A 14,220-nucleotide genomic window follows, 5' to 3' on the forward strand; every position below is an offset into this window, starting at 1 on the left:
ATTATGTTCCAATGACATGGACTTAAATACGGATTTATATTTCTTCAATGTCAAACAAAAATTTCGTATATTTGCATTGAAAAAAAATCAAAACAACACGTTCCAGATTTCATGCGTCCGAGGCACTTTTCTGGGTTTACCTTCATTAGTAACAATTGTTCTTTCTAATCGAATAAACAAAAAGTACGCCGCTGTGCAATTGGTTAGTATTGGATAGTTTTCGTTTAGAGGCGATCTGATCATTTTGTATTTATTTTTAATAGATCGAAATATCGATGCTATCTCAACAAGCTCTGGGGGATATGAGTTAGTAATAAGATTTATTTTTAATTTACATTCTTCAGCTATAGCACTTCTCAGACCTTTGCTGTTAATAAACGATCAGTTAATGTGATGTTCATAATCATAACTCTATTAAACGATAACAAATCCTGGCTTGCATATGTACATTTCGAAAACAAATCCGGGTTCTGTACACTTTCAAAAATAAATGCGGTAATATTTTCCATTTTGTTCTTCTACACTGCTTGTTCATATTTTTAAATTGAATATTGCTGGTCTGTAAAGAAGATCATACACCTGTATGGTCACATCTTTTTATTGCAATAATGTTTAAAATAAACATTTTCATAACTGTAGTTTAATACACATATTTTAGATTTGAATATAATTTTACTTAGTAATACCTATTGTAGAATCAGCAAATCCCTGCGTAGAAAATATGGACAAATTTCATGGTAATTGGAGCAAAACAGCAGAGAGCACACTAGCTACCTTAGCATGCACTGGAAACTACACGGGTAATGCTTCAAGATACTGCAGTAGCGATGGCAAATGGCAAGAACCGAACTACAGCAACTGTATACTTAAATCAATTGAACAAATCAAAGAACAGGTAAGTCCTGTATATACTTTAACTGCATGTGGTATATTTTCGATATTTATAGCAGATAAAGAACACAATAATCTGGCATGGCCTGGTCAAAAACTTCATACAAAAAATAAAGCATACAATGTAGCTGTAATTTAACAATAAGATAAATATTTGAGATTACTTTAATATCAAATTACCACGTTATTTTACACATACAAATTAATATGGATGTGTGTTAGTGGTTTTAATCATATTCATTAGTATATAATAAGTGATTATATTTGAAACTGACGACAACATTTCTATTGCAATCAACATCCAGATATTATTAAAGAGGTGTTGGTCATCTCACATGTACATATGTGCATGCCTAGTATGTAACATATTTCTTAAAACGCAGTCATCTTATTTTATCAAGTGTGAAAACAAATCATTTTAGACAGACCAGCTATTGTCTGGACAAAATGAAACTGCTTCTGTCACTAGTATCCTGAACAAACTAGAAGAACTAACAAGAGATAATAACGAATTACGGTCGGGTGATCTGCTGAAATCATCAGCTGTACTTAATGACATTGCCGAGCATGTTACAATCCACACAGACGAACTTTCAGATGTTCAACTAGAGGTTAGTTACTTAAAAGTCATACACTATGACTGCAATATTTTTGCATAGCTCAGTAAAGATACAAGATACAAAAGTAAGGTTTATCTTTTCTTTTTCGAATTTTCGAAATGTAAATAATAGTAAATCAATAGAATATGGGATAACTTTGCATTTAATATTCTGCAATATAATAACATAGTGTTTAACAACTCCTACATGTGAATTCGCATTGATATTAGACGTGTCTAGGTATCTCTTTATCCAAGAGTCATGCATTTATTCCTCGAAGATATCACCATCCCAGTCGTCACCACTTCAGTGTTGACATGAATTATCATTGATATGGTTATAATTGTAAATGAACTGTTTACAAAACTTTGGATTTTTGAAATACTCAGACTTACTCAGACTTTTCTACCTCAGGAATAAATTATGTTAGCTGTATTTGTAAACACTATCAAGAAGTTTTGTTCCTCGATGCTCTTCAACTTCGTACTTGTTTTGGCTTTAAACAATTTTCATTCGAGCGTCACTAATGAGACTTGTGTACACAAAACACGCGTCTAGTGCAAATATAACTTGGAATCCTGGTTTCTATGATTACTTTATTTAGTTAGGATGTTTCAACTGTAAGACTCGTTACATATTGTGTTATGTCTTATCGTCTGTGATTTAAATTCTTTTTTTATTTTTCTATGTTAAAGTTCAGATATATTATCAGCTAGTCCATATATATGACTTTTAGATTAAAGTAACTTTATTCAGAGGATCAATTTTTTACACAGTTTTATTAAAAAGAAATAAACATGATAAATCTATATAAATTTTCTTTGAAAGGTTAAAACAAAAACACCATTACAAACTTAATCCCAGTTTTATATTCTATTTATGAAAATTTACCTGTGACATCACTTTTTGAGGCGTTGATACATTTGCGTGAAGCACAGCTCATAATAATAATGTGAAATACTCGATAACTGTCGTAAATTACTTGCTGGTGTCAGTTGTTATTCTGTAGTTTACATGCCGTTATGTACTATAATATTATGTGACCTACCGAATTAGACTATTTACCGGATTTGTAATCACATAAGCAACACGACGGGTGCCACATGTGGAGCACCTGAGATCACCACTAGTTTTTGGTGGGGTTCGTGTTGTTTATTCTTTAGTTTTCTATGTTGTGTCATGTGTACTATTGTTTTTCTGTTTGTCTTTTTCATTTTTAGCCATGGCGTTGTCAGTTTGTTTTAGATTTATGAGTATGACTGTCCCTTTGGTATCTTTCGTCCCTCTTTTATGTATTTATGTATTTATCTGTTCTAAGTATGTTGCCTTTATTTGTATTAAAAAAGCGACATGTTTTGCTAACAATTTTTTTGTTACATGTCCTCTACAAAGTTAGGAATATGACAGTTGTTAATATCAACAAGTTCGTTTGTATGTCTGTTGGCGTTTGGAATTGTAGCAGTTCAGTATTTCTGATGTTATGTTATTTTCTTTTTTTTGTTGTTACCCGGATTTGTTTCAGTTAAATGAATGTATGACTATTATACAATGGTATACCACTGTTAGCTTTATCTTACATTTTAGATTATAATGATTTGTTTTTCTTCAGATCTTTGGAAATCTATCCGACAATTTACTTGATGAAAGAAACCATCAGTCATGGGAAGAACTTATAAATGAGGTTAACATTTTGCCAAACAATAACATATTAAGATAAGATAGGCATGACCACACTTTATCTAATCTTTTCAATTATTTTGTTTAATACTTAAGCAACTGTATATGTGTTCTGATTTTGTAAGTTAATAAATGATTATGATGTTAAGGGAAGATAACTATATAAACGTATTTACAGACAATTGAAGAGTTGTTTGCTATAAATGTGTTTGTTGCATCTTGCATTTCTTGATTTCAATATACAATATTCCGACATCTGAATCGTTCACTATCTGTTATTTTAATGATATCAAATGTTTGAATATTTATAAAAGCTTCAATGTTTACCAAATAATATAGATATTGACACAGACAAAACTCTTAAAAAGGGAATAACTTATGTGTTGTTAAAGCGTTAGCATATATAAAAAGATGTGGCATGAGTGCCAATGATACAACTCTCACATTCAAGACACAATTTGTAAAAGTAAACCATTATTGTACAAGTGAGGAGTAATAATGCAAATACAATGTAATCATACCTCAGACAACTTTCTGATATTTTTGATATACTGATTTAAATATTTTATCAGAGGTCAGGTGGTGTTATTTCCCTGGTAAAAGCAGTTACAGAGTTTAACGATGCATTTAATCATGTTATTGACGGTGAATCTATGCTGGTCGTCGTAAAGGGAAATGTTGGTAAGTGTTCAAAAATTGGCATGTGCTGTCGTTAATCATTTTTAGTTGTTAAATTAGGTCTTATTAGGTCTTTCCACTTTTCTGTGGAAAGACCTATTGTTTTTCTTCTGATTATTTTTTTTTTCTTCCGCCTAATTTTGTTCTTGCGATAAACATTTGTTTCGCAATATGTCGCTTAGATATTTTGTATATGATATCGAACAGTTTATGCGCTTTTGAAATTTACCCTGCGTAAACAAATACTTTTCTTTGTAGGAGTTATCTCCCCAAACACTGTTTTCCTTGTTAGCGCATCTCCTTCGCAACCGTAAAAGATTATGACAAATTTATTTTACAAAATTGCTCGTTATATCCTTCGCATGATTTGTCCTATTTTGACCGAAGCGATATGACCGCTCCATATGAGAGTTATTTCCCCTTATGCATTTGATATAAGTGATATGAATTTCTATCTTATAAACCATAAGTGATAGAGACCTAGGATCTTTTGATTTGAGGTCCTTCGTCCCAAAAAATGAAAATTAGGTCAAGGTCAAAGGTCAAGGTCATATTTTAATATTTGAATTTGGCTTATTTTCACTTATATCCAAAGACTGTATAAGATATCAACAAATTATTTTTACTAAATTGTTAGTTGCGACATGTCGTAAGATGTAAATTTTGATTGCAAGCGTACGTTGAATGTGAAAGGGAGTTTTCTCCCCTCTTGTATTAAAAAATACGCGTTTGGTGATATAACTCATTAACTAAATATAATTAAGACCTATGGTCTTTTGATTTGAGGTCCTTGGTTTATGACCTTGAAATTGATCTCAAGGTCATAGCTTAATTTGACGTTCTATATTTTGACCTTTGCTTTTATTCTATATGTATACATGATAAAGATATACAACTTTTAGAAAAAGGTATCAAGCCATTTAACCTTGAAAAAAAACAACCGGAAGTGACCTTTTGTAAACCGGAAGTAGCTATTTTTTGTACTTTATTAATATAAAAGTATATAGAACCAAATATTTTTGGAATCGGTTTCAAGTAAATATTGAAATATAATCGGAAGTAACATTTTTCAAACCGGAAGTAACAAATTATCTCCCTTATTTAAAAAAAAAATGAATGAAACAATATATTTTTGGAATCAGCTTACTAGGAGCTATCATTTGACAATTGAAATGACATTTTAAACTTAGTTTCACAACTTTTCATATCAAAAAGGATGGAAAGACCTTCAATTGTTCTCTGAATTTTTTTTTTTTTTCTTCCGCCTAATTTTGTTCTTGCGATAAACATTTGTTTTGCAATATGTCGCTTAGATATTTGGTATATGATATCGAACAATTGATGCGCTTTTGAAATTTACCCTGCGTAACCGAAAACTTTTCTTTGTAGGAGTAATCTCCCCAAACACTGTTTTCCTTGTGAGCGCAACTCCTTCGCAAACGTAAAATATTATGACAAATTTATTTTACAAAATTGCTCGTTATATCCTTTGCATGATTTGTCCTATTTTGACCGAAGTGATATGAATGCTCCATACGAGAGTTATTTCCCCTTATTCATTTGATATAAGTGAATTGCATTTCTAACTGGTAAACCATAATTGATAGAGACCTAGGATCTTTTGATTTGAGGTCCTTGGTCCAAAAAAATGAAAATTAGGTCAAGGTCAAAGGTCAAGGTCATATTCTAATTTTTGAATATGGCTCATTTCCACTCATTTCCAAAAAACGTTTAAGATATCGACAAATTATTTTTTCTAAATCGTTTGTTGTGACATGTCGTAACACGTAAATTTTGATTGCAGGGGTACGTTGAATGTGAAAGGGAGTTTTCTCCCCTTTGGTATTTAAAAATACGCGTATGGTGATATAACTCATAAACTAAACATAATTAAGACCTATGGTCTTTTGATTTGAGGTTCTTTGTTAATGACCTTGAAATTGATCAAAAGGTCATAGCTTAATTTGACGTTCTAGATTTTGACCTTTGCTTTTACCCCATCTGTATACATAATAAAGTCATTAGACTTTTTGACAAACGGTATCAAACCATTTAAACTTAAAAAAACAACCGGAAGTGACCTTGTGTAAACCGGAAGTAGCTATTTATTGTATTTTATTACATAAAAGTATAAAAAACAAGATATTTTTGGAATCAGTGTCAAGTAAATAGTCAAATATTATCGGAAATAGAGTTTTTCAAACCGGAAGTAAGAAATTATCTCCCTTATCTAAAAAAATATTGTTTAGAAACCATATATTTTTGGAATCAGCGTACAATAAGCTATCATTTGACGATTGAAATGACATTTTAAACCTATTTTTACACCTTTCATATTAAAATACATTGTTTTGGTGGAAAGACCTTCAATTGTTCTCTGAACAATTGGTTTTTAATTGTGATTATAAGCCTTTTGTTGAAATTTGATTTGATAAATTTAAAGTGAAGAAACTGGAATGACAATTTACACTTATCCTATAGAAAAAAGAAAAGAAAAAATGGTTCCAATCAAATACTTACATGTAATACTAATAATTGGCGAAAATTTCATTGAAAAAGATTTTTTGTATCTCTCATAAAAACTTTAATACAAAACTTAAAATAAACGGGTAGCATTGTTTAAAATATGATGTGGAAACATATTAATGGAGATTCTAATATGACGTGCTTCTTTCGCTTTGTAAACAACACTGTGATAAAATTCTCTATATATATATATACTTAGCGCACACTCCGAGATGTACATAATAATGGCTGTTACAATATACTTCCCACGTAAATCCGTATGTATTGAAACCTATTTGCAAACCCTTTGCCGATTTTATTGTGTTAAAAATTGCAATTAAAAAAAAGACAAAATTACTCTTATTCTTAATTGGATGCATAATAAACAGAAGTAATGCACAAGAGCTCGCAGAAACCAAACAATAAAAATAAAATAAAATTCCGCAAAGGTCTATTAATGTTTTTGGCGCATTTAAGTCATTTCAAAACGTGACGTCATACAATTGAAAACACTAGAGTTGAAAGTTTTCTGTTACGTGAACTTTAGCAATGTCGTTTACTATTGCATTACAATTGATTATCAAGGTAGGTTTTGTTTGATTTTCTATTCTATTGCATTATTCGCATATTTACTGATTTCAGCAAGTCAATATGACGGCTCCTTAGTTACTAAATGTTAGCTTTGGATTTGACGGTAGCTTGTCAAAACATGTAAATCAAAATGACAATTGCTGGTTTGGTGAATGAAACATTTTTTTTCAGCGGTTGTTCACGAAATAATCCATGCAAGCTACGGAATTATAAGAATGTTTGAGCTTTATCTAACAGGGAGTAAATAAGAACAGCCACACACACAGCATACCCACCCTCGCTTCAGCTTTTTTAATGACCGTATTTGTCCTAGTAGAATCGAAATAATTCATGGAAGCCATAGATTATTGGAAATTTACACATGGCCAGGGCCGTGATATTCGTTAATTTTATCCCTCCTGGCTTCCATGAATTATTTCTTAAACAACCAGCATCAACTATAGAAACGTGTTCTTTAAAAGAGGGACGAAAGATACCAGAGGGACAGTCAAACTCATAAATCGAAAATAAAATGACAACGCCATGGCTAAAAATGAAAAAGACAAACAGACAAACAATAGTACACACGACACAACATAGAAAACTAAACAATAAGCAACAAGAACCCCACCAAAAACTAGGGGTGATCTCAGGTGCTCCGCAAGGGTAAGCAGATCTTGTTCCATATGTGGCACCCGTCGTGTTGCTTATGTGATAACAAATCCGGTAAATAGTCTAATTCGGTAGGTCACATCCATGAAAGGGAAGGGGATTGTAGTTACAACGTAAGGAACATATTCGATTTCATTTGTGATACGGTTATTCCATAACGGTCAACCAACTCGTGACGGCGTCCGTAAAACTTACGAAAGGATGATTTCAACTTCACCATTTGGAACTCTTGGTTTAATAGTTTCCTTGTGAGCAGCAACCCTTTATCAAGAAATCATGATAGGAAATGCAAGCACGGGAATATCGTATCAATTGGGAGATATATACCCAGTATGCAGGTACTTCTGGAATGTTGCTACTTAGAAATGGAAAGTTCACAATTGAAAAGCTGAAATCATCTCTTTTGTCGTAAAGTTTTGTTTTCAACCGACCCTCAGTGTCAATTTCTAGATGTAGGTCAAGATATGAGGCCGACTTAACTGTATCTGTAGTATCCTGTATCTCTTGTTCAATGGGAAAGATGCGTTCCACATAGTCACCAAATTTTGAATTATTTAGTAAAAGAACATCATCTATAAAGCGGAAAGTAGAGTTAAAGAATATCGCTAACTTCTTATCTTTCTTCCTAAGAAGTTCCTGTATGAAGTCAGCCTCATAATAATAAAAAAACAAGTCGACAAGGAGAGGGGCACAATTTGTTCCATTGGAATGCCGACAGTCTGTTGAAAAACGCGTCCCGTCCTCCAAACGTAACAAATATGTTGTCAAACAAGAAATAAAGCATCTTGATAATGTCAGTTTCAGAGAATTTTTTGTTTGAATCAGAGTGATCCTTTACAAAGTAGGATTTATCCTCCCTAAGACAAGATTCTTGTATCTACGTTGGTCATTTTTTCTTTAATGAAACAAAGCAATACCAACTCTCTCAATTTGTCTTTTAGTTTGGAATGTGGAATACTTGTGTAAAGTGTAAAAAAGTCAAATGTTTTAATACTATTACAAGATGAAAGAGAGTTATATTGTATGTAATCTAAAATATCTTTGGAATTTTTAAGTATCCACCTCTGATTCACGCCACCTCTAGAATAGGCAGTTTCACAATAATTTTGAAGCCCGTCAACTTACATGTTATCTTATGAAAAAAATATCAAAAACAGATGTTATACACGTTTTGTATTAGAAATAAATCAGAATCATGTTCGGTCCAAAACATTTTGAAGCTCCAGTCTGTACAAAAAAGATAGCAATAACGACACAGTATGGTATTTAGTGAATTTCAGATTTGTTGTTTAACAGAACAGCAAACCATGCAAATAAACTCATCATAGATACAAGTACTAAATTTTGTATATACGCCAGACGCGCGTTTCGTCTACCAAAGACTCATCAGTGACGCTCGAATCCAAAAAAGTTAAAAAAAAAAAAAAAAAAAAAGCCAAATAAAGTACAAAGTTGAAGATCATTGAGATCCAAAATTTCTAAAAGTGTTGCAAGATCAACATAGAACTTTGAAAATGTATGCAGTCTAAATTAGGGGGGAAATCTATTAAATTAAAGAATTGCATAATCATTACCCCGAAAAAATGTTCATGTGAAGTCCACAGTCTAATTTGAAAATAATGTACTCTAAAACAATTTCATTTATAACGTGTTATAGTATTCTCTTATTTGTCTTTATAATATTACTTTTACTTGTTAGTCTTTTTCTGATGGTATCCATTTGGTGTGGTTCTGTACTTATACATTCCGTCATTATCTTATTGCTCTATGATTATTTTGTATTCTTAGTTTTTCATTTTTGCTTATGTGCTTAGTCTATAAGCTTTTAGTGTTTCTTTGTTACAATGACATGACTCTGTACTTAAACATGCTGTCATTGTTCTATGATCATTTTTTTTTATTGTGTATATGCTTCGTCTATATGCCTTTTTCAGTGTTTCTTTGTTACATGTGACGTGGCTTCGGTATTGTACCATGGTAAATGTTTGTTTATATATTTGTTTGTTTTTAAAGTGATTAAGATAATAACACAATGTGGACTGCTCTCTCCTATTTTTGACATTTATATCTATTATGTCTGTTTGTTTTGTTCACACATCATTGGTAATATAAATGAATAGTATGTGTCTGTCATACAAGAGACAGCTTTAGCTAGCTATTGAACCAGATTAAAAGAAAATGTCTGTTCCAAGTCAGGAATGACAGTTGTTATCCGTTCGTTGGATGTGTTTGTGTTTGAGCTTTTGGTTTTGTCATTCGATTAAGGAATTTCCTTTATAAACTTTTCTTCAGAGTTCAGTATTTTGTTTTACGGTTAAGTGTATTAGTTCTAGAAGAAAATAAATTAAATTGGCTGTTGGAATGTAAAATACTAATACTGAAGAAAATCAGCTCCAATTCCGAAAAATGTACTAAAAAAACCGTTGTTGAAAGAATGAATATCTTTTTACACTATAATATATATCTTTCGCTTATTCTTACACGCTTTATCCTGTTGATTCTTGTATACACGAGTTATAGTGTCGGAATCTGTTTCTCTGATAACTTTAATCAATCTTTTTCAAAGATTTTCAGAAACTTGTGTTCTTTATATGCGACGTCATCAGCAAGGTCGCCTTTTTTCATGACGTCACAATAGGAAAATTGAGAAGAAAACAAAACATTTTGACGTCATAATCAAATTTCGACTTATCATTAGCCGAGAACAGTGAGGAGAAACATTTTCCTCACACCGGTCAGGAAATGTAAAAATGCCCAAATATGGGAGAAAATGTATATACCAATGATTCAAGTACAATCGATTATTTCAGTAATGGAAGTAGGGAAGACTAGTTCGAAAGCGATAACTGTACCTGACCGATTGACAACATCCAACTCATGGATATCAGATTCAGCAACTGAGATTAAACTGCAAACGAACATATGTGGGGGTAAATAAAAACTGTTTTTTTTTTCAACATGCAAAGTACATGTATTTCCAATTACTTACACGTATGATCAAGCAATTTGAAGCAAAGCTACACAATGATTCATCAATATAAACAAAGGAAGTCAAAAATAAACAGTGCTGTTGTACAATGACATTTTGTTAAATATTTTGCAATCTAATTTCTTTTAAAATGAAAAGAAATATAGAAGAATTTAAGCTGAAATACGGACTGACACTGTTCAATCATATAGCAGTTGATGATCGTATTTGCAGATTATGAATATATGATACGAGCTGCTAGGATAAAATAGAACAACCGCTATCTTGTAAGGCCGACAAACCCAATATCATTATCTATCATGTCAAAAGCGGTATTTACAGTATTCTCCATGCAGAAAATAAATAAATAAAGAACAATACACCATGGCAAAATAAAAACAAAGAGAAAAGAAAGAGCTGTGTTTCTTTCTCGCGATACATGTAAAGGGCTTGATTTTGTTGCCAGTTTAAGAAATGTTTTATGAGTTGAATTATCAAATATGGTTTGTCAGCATCAAGTCCTGGTTTCACTATATCACACCCAGTTAGAGGTCAACATAAACAATGCATGTTGCAACTTTTTAATTAACTTTGTTATAACACATTTTGAATAAAAACGTCGTTACTGGATTTGAAATAAAGCAAGTAGTTCTGGTCAGAATTTTTAAATTCAAGATGACGTGTTCTTACCTGTAAGTTTTGTTGAAACTATATTATTTAATTAACTAAGTAATGATAGCTCAACACGTAAATTATATACAGTTTCACTGCTTGATCATGTATAATACTCAAAACCTCTAAGTGTCACCACCTTGTAGGTTTGTCTGATTTATATGGATGCCTATCTTAAGAGCGGTCCTTGCGTTATACATACAACCTGGTGTTAGGTATCCGACATCAACGCAAAACAATAGAATCAGAAAAAACGTACACGGATTGGATGAACTTTTCTTTAGGGCCATCTTATATGTCAAACATTCTTTCGCATGTGTTGGTCTCAAACATAAATGGTTTAAATATACTGATTTTATTTAATCGGTTTCAATATCCAAAATTTGCTTTACTTTGAGAGGAATGTTCAAGCTACTCATCATTTTGATTATTGGTCATGAATGGGTAAATCATGATGCATACTTTCTAAGGATGTATACTCATAAACTTATCAAAATGATAAACACAAAAACTATTTTTAATATGTCTTTTTCAGGGTTGACTGGATATAGTAGCACATTCTATAGAAATATTTCACATTTATTTCCGAAGTATTTAATACAAAATGGGTAAGTTTAGAGTTGTATTTGCTGATGTTTTAACACAAAGGAAACACAAATTCTCCTCTCTTTTTTTATTATTATTTCGGATGACATGTTGCCCAATGAAGACCATGTCACGTATTCATGAAATCTATTTTGTTAGGTTAAGTTGACGTTTTCCTTTTTAGAGCTATCTTGTAGTTCACCTTTGAAACATCTTTATTGTCCCGTACATTTTTTTAAAACATTCAGTGTTTGCCTGGCATCCAGACTTCCTAATTAAACACTGTCCACTTTAATATAGACAGGCGTACTGTTTATGACATAAAAAAATCTATCAGAACACTTTATTTTTTGTTTTCTTGATTATAATTTTATTCATTGTATTCACAGGTTTATAAGACCATTCAATGGGAGTTTTGGTGTTAATTCTATAATAGCTGAGTTTACGATTCACGGAACAACTTGTTCAGATTATGCCTTAATCATAAAGTTCGATCATCTGTTGGTAAGTGAACTTTTACATACTATCTCTTTATAAGGTTATGTCACTGATTTTTCTTGGTACACTCATTGTTTGGTGAAACTTTGGGGATTCATAAAGAAATCATGGAGTTTGAGTGTGCTTCAGAGGGCATCTCATTGACCCTTCAACGCTCTGTCTAAGTTTTGGATTTGATGTTGGTCCCTTCTGGTGTATTCAACTTTGTAGAGTTTGTTTAAGGTTCTGTACTTTTAAGTAGTTTGCTCTCTAACATCACTGCAATGTCATTTTTCAACAATATTAATGACCCAAAATTTTAAGTCATTTGTTAAAACTTTGAACTCAACGTAGGGACTTCTTTATATAAATAAAATGTTAGTATACCGGTGTTTAAACGTCATAAATCGATTGAAAGAAAACAAATTATAGTGACAATTGTGAACACAAAGGAACAACAGATACACCGTTGTGCAGCAAATACAAACGTCAAACACTATTAAAAACAGCAGCCATATTCCTAACTTGGTACGGGACATTTTTGAGAAAAAACTAAATAAACTGTTTATACAGTCTAGTCATATAACAAAAGTGTGAAAATCTGGCATTACTGTGTTTAAATAATGTTTGTATGTTCTTTTGAAAAAGGGAAACTATTCCAAACCGTTGTGTGGACATTGGAATTTCAGTGCTCCGTAAGTATAAAAAGGATTGTCTGTACCAATTATAAAAAAAACAACGTCCTCATTTTTCATTTGATTTCTTAAAATATAGACGTAAACAAACATTTATGACAAGCCAACGCATATGATGGTGGTAACAAGTTTTAAACCACTTGACCTGGCATAGTGATATACAAAGATACGGATTTTAAACAAGGAAATGAATGTTGTTCGAATTAATAACTTAAACACAGTAATCAGCATGCATAAACATTACATATCATGGAAGATAAATATGGGATAACACTTACATTTGTATATCGTGTCGATAAACTCATAAGAGATACCAGGATTGAAATTTTATATTTGCGCCAGACGCGCGTTTCGTCTAAAAATGACTAATCGGTGGCGCTCGAATAAACTATTGAAAAGGCAAAAAAAAATGAAGTTGAAGAGCTTTGAGGACAAAAAAGTCATATAAGTGTTGCCAAATACAGCTCAACTTTTGACGTTTGATCGCGAAATGATATCAACAGAAATACTGCAAGTGTGATATGTATATATTATCTTATAGAAATACTGTTAATGGAGCATGGTCGACGTTTGGTTCACGGGTTGTTGATGCTGCTGACACTAACACGATATGTGAATATAATCACACAACTAACTTTGCCATATTGATGAGCCCAGGGAGGACAGTATGTTCACTTATGTTACCTAATATATCACAGTCTCACAATAAAATATCACAGTCTCACAATAAAATATCACAGTCTTACAATAAAATATCACATCAGTCTACACTTGTAGCTATTTTGAATTTGAATCTGAAAATTATATGATATCTATCATTACACACCTACGCGTTCTTTGTGAAGATGTGTCCAGTACAAACATAGCTTTTTTTAAAGTAAACAATGTAGGTCAAGCATATCAGACTTGTTTTCCGGCGTATTTGTTTACGTATACTTACAATGAATACCAGTTGATTTTAACTATTGATATATATACTGCAGCTGTCCTATTTGAGCAGTCAAATTGCAGTGACTGTATATTCATATGTGATATACAGTCACTGACCGTATATCACCTTGTTTATGACGTTGACAATGCGTTTCCGTAGAGTTTTATTTATGACGTCAAAAAAACATACAGGTTCGCGGACATTTTACGTCGTCCGCTCCAAATTAAAAATGATGGTTTTTACCCTAAATACTTCAATTAGAACACTTATAAGAGTTGCAGTATATAAAGAATAACCATA

The 14,220-nt window shown here is 31.9% G+C and overlaps 1 protein-coding gene and 2 long non-coding RNA genes across 3 annotated transcripts in view; all 3 read left to right on the forward strand.

The window, feature by feature from the left end:
* The window catches only part of LOC143069520 (uncharacterized), a 384,816-nt gene that overhangs the window by 246,254 nt on the left and 124,342 nt on the right, over positions 1–14,220 (forward strand). The gene's annotated exons all lie outside the window — the stretch shown is intronic.
* On the forward strand, positions 706–3,171 carry LOC143066662 (uncharacterized). Its single transcript, XR_012975725.1, has 3 exons — positions 706–895; positions 1,314–1,502; positions 3,100–3,171. It is a non-coding gene; the product is annotated as an uncharacterized LOC143066662 (long non-coding RNA).
* LOC143066663 (uncharacterized) lies at positions 12,206–13,654 on the forward strand. Its single transcript, XR_012975726.1, has 3 exons — positions 12,206–12,321; positions 12,943–12,989; positions 13,531–13,654. It is a non-coding gene; the product is annotated as an uncharacterized LOC143066663 (long non-coding RNA).

This window comes from Mytilus galloprovincialis, chromosome 3, assembly GCF_965363235.1.
Source record: "Mytilus galloprovincialis chromosome 3, xbMytGall1.hap1.1, whole genome shotgun sequence".
In the NCBI taxonomy this organism is placed as follows: domain Eukaryota; kingdom Metazoa; phylum Mollusca; class Bivalvia; order Mytilida; family Mytilidae; genus Mytilus; species Mytilus galloprovincialis.